The 6,033-nt window shown below is 30.8% G+C and overlaps 1 pseudogene; it reads left to right on the forward strand.

The window, feature by feature from the left end:
- The first annotated feature begins 3,264 nt into the window (after positions 1-3,264).
- LOC107900075 (uncharacterized WD repeat-containing protein C2A9.03-like) lies at positions 3,265-4,677 on the forward strand (annotated as a pseudogene).
- The last annotated feature ends 1,356 nt before the right edge of the window (positions 4,678-6,033 follow it).

Below are 6,033 nucleotides of genomic sequence, written 5' to 3' on the forward strand. Positions count from 1 at the left end.
ATTTAAAGTTTTAGTTAATAAAAGTTTAATTAATTAATAATTGATTAATTAACCTTAATATAGGTATAAATATATATATTAAAATTAAAGAAACAAAAGTAATTTCTTATGTTGATCTTATTCATCTTCACCAAAAAAAAAAAAGAAAGAAAATAAGGTTTGGAAGATCAAACTTTCCGCCTTCAATTTGGTATATTCAATTTAGTCTTTTTTTTTATAATTTTTATGTTTTTGAAGTTATGAGAGTTTAATTTAACTAAGCTCATTTATCAATTTGTAAAAATGTTAAAGTTTTTAAAAGTTTTCATTGATGAATCCTTGATGAAATTGGTGCTAAATTGTTAGATTTTAAGCTTAGAAGTGAAAAATGACTAGTTTGTAAAGTTTAATTGCTAGTTTTTGAACATAAAAACTAAAGTGTATAAATTTCAAATTTTATATAAAATTTCTACCAATATATATTGGTCAAATTGTTCAATTGTTCAAGTGGTAGAGAGTCTTAAAATGATGTAACTGAGATTGGTTTCAAAATCAAAATTCAAATTTGAAATATATTGCAAATTCAGTTTTAGGGACTAAATTAAATAAAATGTAAAAGTTTAGAGGAATTCAGAAAATGAAATTGAACTGATTCATGCATAAAATAGGATGCTATAAGCTGTTTAGAATTGATAAATTGAATTGAATTATCATATAGATCGTGAATTTGAACAAATCAAAGATAACTAGGAAAAAGGTAAAATTATCGATTAGTTTTTGCAATTCAACATGTTTGTTTAACCAAGTTCATATGGTATGTATTTAAATTTTTATATATTTTAATTATGAATCTGTGTATGTTAATAATAACTTGAATTGTTTGCAATCTGGTACAAAATGTGAGATATGTACTAAATCATAAAAAAATGATAAAGTGACTAAAAATTTGAATATGGTGAATTGCAAATTGAGATATTTAATGAATTGATACTTAATTATCCTATCAACTATTCGGATAGAGTCAAATATAGTTGGCATGTCATAGAGTTAGGTTATTATTTTGGAAACCATCATTGTCGGGCAATCTGGGGTGATAATTTGTATACTTTGAGTCATCATAGTCAAGCAATCAGAGGTGATGGTTTTACCATATCGTTCTGTGGAAAAACCATCATTATCAGGCAAATCATTTTAATTTTTAAATCATTTTTAATGTCACATAGGTTACATGTGATTTTACATGTTTAACTTTTAATTAATTTTTATAACTTGTTTCTAATTATTGTCACCTATCATTGATAATGATAATTTCTTTTAGTTTTTAAATAATATACAAATTTTGACTATATAAGAAACTAAATTATAATACTAATTTGAATGAATAAAAAAATTAAAGTAACATGTAGCAAATAAATAATATTTCATCATAAATATAAAAGAAATTTACATTAAATTAATAAATACATTTAACAATAATAAATACAAGTTAATTCTTAAAATTTGACTTTCTTTTCAAAAAAAAAAACTACAAAATATTTTTTATTTGCACCAAACAAATAATAAATAAATTAAAAAATAGTTTTTAGAGTGTCTAAAAGAGGCATAAATGCTGATTTTAAAACTTAATTGAGTGATTAGGCCGATTTTTACCATATTTATTGAAATAGGTCAGTTTTGAAGAGAGAGGAAAACACGTCCAATTGAACGCGTTTTCCTCTCTCTCCGGCCAGATTTTTGTTTTTAGGGTTCAAAGGTTTAGGTTAAGTTTTTTTTAAGATTTAGGATATTTTCAAGGTAATAATTGGATTTTATGGTGTTGTTAGCGTTTTAAGGATTTAGGGTTTAGGGATAGAAATAATAAGAGGTTGATTTAGGGCAAGTTTAGCATTTTTGTTAATAAGTGCTTTTAAAAAGTTTTGTGGAAAAGTGGTTATCAAAAGTGATTTTGAAAATTTTGGTTTAAGATTTAACACCATGTTTGGTTGGGTGTATTGGCATAGCCAATACACCCCTAATCGGTGGGTCCCGCTTAATCCCTCTCTATTCCTATGTTTGGTTCATGGTATTGCTAATACCATTGTAATCGGTTACTGATTTAATCGGTGGATTTCACCGATTTGTAATCCTTCCATTTTGCCCAGATTAGGCGCCGCATAGGTTTACCATCCCTGTTATACCCTCTCATCTGCTTCCCCTTTGTTTCTCTTCTGTTCCTTCTAGCCTCTGCCGATTTGCTCCCTCCGTTTATTTTCTTTTCTTTTCTGCCCTCTGTTTATTTTCTTTTCTTTTCTACCGATTTGCTCCCTTTGTTTCTTCTCATTTTCTTTTTTGCCGATTTTTGAGTTAGTGCAACTGAAAGGTAGGTTTCTAACTCTCTGTTAACCTTGTTACTGTCTTTTATTTTTTCTGCATGTAAGCAGATTCGAAACATGTTAAATCTGCTGTCTATAAACTTTAGCCTTTATTCTTAACTGCTTTGAGTGGATTAAACATTTTTTGTTTGGTTTAAGATTGATTCGTATCGATTTGTTCTGTAATTATCGATCTTTGATATTCATTCATGGATGATTTAAAAATGTTCCTTCTAACTTACTGGTTGCATTTATGGGTCTCCCTCTTTCATGGTTCTGTTTGGTGTTGCAAATTTTAATGCATTACCTGTGCTCTGTGAATTTTTGTTTTCCATTTTGTTATTTATGTAATGGGAAATTTGAGGAAAGTGAATTGGGGCTTCCCATACTGAAAAGGGGTATACATGGTCAATCAACTGCCAATTTTTCTTTTTATGACAGTTCTTTTTCCCTTTCTTTTCTTTCCTCTTTGTATGGGATTCACAACATTTGTTGGTGGTAAAATGTGGTTACATGGTCTTACAAATATGTTACTAGTAATTCATTTTGAAATTAATGTGCACAAGAAGATTAATGCTTGTTTGTCTTTCCTATCAACTACCAATTTCTTTTTTATCCATACTCTTGACCATGGCATTGGGCCGTACTTCTTGTTGCAAGGATGCTGGAAGGCTGAATTGTGGCTATAAATTGTTTTGGTCACCCCAGTGAGTGGTGAAGCTAGTTAACGAGTCTTTAGTTAACAGTAACATTACTATCTGTCGGTGAAAGGATTATGTGGAAGAGTATGGTCTTGTACACATGCACACTAATTTAAGATTTTAGTTTCAATTAAGTTATCTAGGTGATGGATATTTTTATCTGCTTTCATGCTTGAAAGAATGCTGATATATGGTATTGTGTTTAATTTATTTATTTTATCATGTAGCTAAGGAATCTATTGTGGGCTACATCAAAGCACGATGTGTACCTCATGCAAAACTACTCGGTAATGCATTGGTCATCACTACTACGCAAGGGCAAAGAAGTGTTGAATGTGGCTAAGCCAATTGTTCCCAACCTGGTTAGTGAATATGGCCATGATTAATTTAATTTGACTTCTGCTGCTTTGTTTGAAGAGCAGTTGAGATAAACTTTGTATTTTGATATGTTTGTAGAAACGACAATCTCAGCAACTCTCTAGGGTGCAGATTAGCACCATGGCAGTTAAAGAAAATTTAATGGTGGCTGGTGGTTTTCTGGGGGAGCTTATTTGCAAGGTATCTGTTTGCTTGTTTGACAAATGTTTATGGGATAAAGTATTATGTTTGCAATTTGGCTCATGCTATTGAGAGTATTTTTCTGCTTGGGCAGTATATAAATCAACCAGGGGTGGCATTCTCCACAAAAGTAACCACTGATGATAATGCAATCACTAATGCGGTGGATGTGTATCTCAATCCTAGGTGAGAAATATTTTGATCCTTTTTGAGCAGTCTAACAAAGAGAAATATTTTGGTTATCTTGAGCAATATATTACTTTGACTACATTTTAAAATAAAACTGAATCTTCTTTATTTCTGCAGTGGTGCAATGAGAGTTATGGCTACAAATAACGATGCTCAAATCAGAGTTTTTGATGCCGAAACTTTTTCAACCTTCAACCGGTTCTCATTCGACAGGTCTGTAAATTTAAGTGCTAGTCTTCAAATGCTTGCTGTAGAATTCCATTTTTTCGGGTGTTTTTCTTACTTTTATGGTTGTCTTCTCTTAACAGAATACCTCTGTTAGTCCAGACGGGAAGTTGCTTGCAGTTCTTGGAGACAGTACCGACTGCCTAATTGCCGATGCTCAGTCTGGCAAAGTATGTCACTCTTGCTGAACATCCAAATAAATGGTGCGTTTTGAGGTTTAAATCTTGTTGATGTCTAATTTATTTTGTACAATGCTGCAGGTCACTGGCACCCTAGAGGGACATTTGGACTATTCTTTTGCTTCATCTTGGCACCCTGATTGGAACATTCTTGCTACTGGGAATCAGGACACAACTTGCAGATTGTGGGATGTAAGAAAACCATCCCAGTCCCTAGCTGTATTGAAGGGAAGAATAGGAGCAATTAGAGCTCTCAAGTTCACATCAGATGGTCGATTTCTTGCCATGGCTGAGCCAGCTGACTTCGTTCATGTCTTCGACACCAAGTCCGGGTATGTGAAGTGCCAGGAAATTGACTTTTTTGGTGAGGTTGCTGGAATATCCTTTAGCCCAGATACAGAATCGCTCTTCGTTGGTGTTGTTGATCGCACTTATGGCAGCTTGTTAGAGTTCAACCGCAGGCGACATAACTAGTATTTGTATTCCATATTGTAAAACCTAAGGTGAAGCCAATATTTATAGAGACGAATGATTGTGAATATTTAAGGGATGGGTTAAAAATCGCCTGGGATGATTGGGTTCTATTATATAACTTTTCGAGCTAGAGTATAAATTTAACTGCTTTGAGTGGATTAAACATGTTTTGTTTGGTTTAAGATTGATTCGTATTGATTTGTTCTGTAATTATCGATCTTTGATATTCATTCATGGATGATTTAATAAATTGCATGTGGTTGTTAACATTTCATGTTAGAATTGTGGTAATTTTTTCTGTAATCTGCTGTTTAAAAGCTTCAGCCTTTGTTCTTGATTGCTTTGACTTTGATATAACGTATTTTATTTTGGTTTAAGATTTCCTTATATCAATTTATTGGGTAATTTTCAAGCTTTGATAGTGATTTGTTGGTAATTTTCGAGCTCTGATATTCGTTCAAGACTGAATTAGTAAAATCCATGCGTTTGATTTGGTAATGTTTTCTATAGTCTGCTGTTTAAAAGCTTCAGCCTTCATTCTTGACTTGCTTTGACCCGATAAAACTTTTTTGATTTTGGTTTAAGATTGGCTTGTATTGATTCATGGGGTAGTTTTTGAGCTTCGATATTTCATTCACGAGTGACATTGTAAATTCCATATGAATAAGAGAGTTGCGATTGGAAGTTCTTTTAAATGTTTTCCACCTTCTGCAGTTTGAAAGCTTCTGTTTTTATTTTCATTTTGTTGATCTGATCAACATGTTTGATTTTATTCTATGGTCAATTGATATTGGTTCCTTATATGGCCCTTGTTTGATATTGGTTCCTTATTAATTATAATATATTTAATAATAATTATATTTAAATATGATTAAATTATTTATTATTGATATTAATAATCTTATTAAAATTTAAATAACAATAACAATAATAATTTACCAAAACAAATTTATGCTAATTATTAAGAATTTTATTAAATTATATATTTTAATTAAAATATATTTAATAATAATTATGTTTAAATATGATTAAAATATTTATTATTGATAATAATAATCTTATTAAAATTTAAATAACAATAACAATAATCATTTACCAAAACAAATTTATGCTAAGGGTATTCTAGTCATTTTAGTTTTTTCCATTATGCTATTACACCTCTATTCCATTCAACCAAACACAAGATTATTATTACGCCTCTATTCCATTACATTCAACCAAACAGTTGATTTGCTATTACACCTCTAATCCAATACACCTCTAATCCAATATACTTCTAATCCAATACACTTCTAATCCAATACACCTCTAATCCAATACAGCGAACCAAACGCACCCTAAGTGTTTAGCATTGTTGTGAAACAGTGTTTTTAAAAA

This window comes from Gossypium hirsutum, chromosome A11, assembly GCF_007990345.1.
Source record: "Gossypium hirsutum isolate 1008001.06 chromosome A11, Gossypium_hirsutum_v2.1, whole genome shotgun sequence".
Classification (NCBI taxonomy): domain Eukaryota; kingdom Viridiplantae; phylum Streptophyta; class Magnoliopsida; order Malvales; family Malvaceae; genus Gossypium; species Gossypium hirsutum.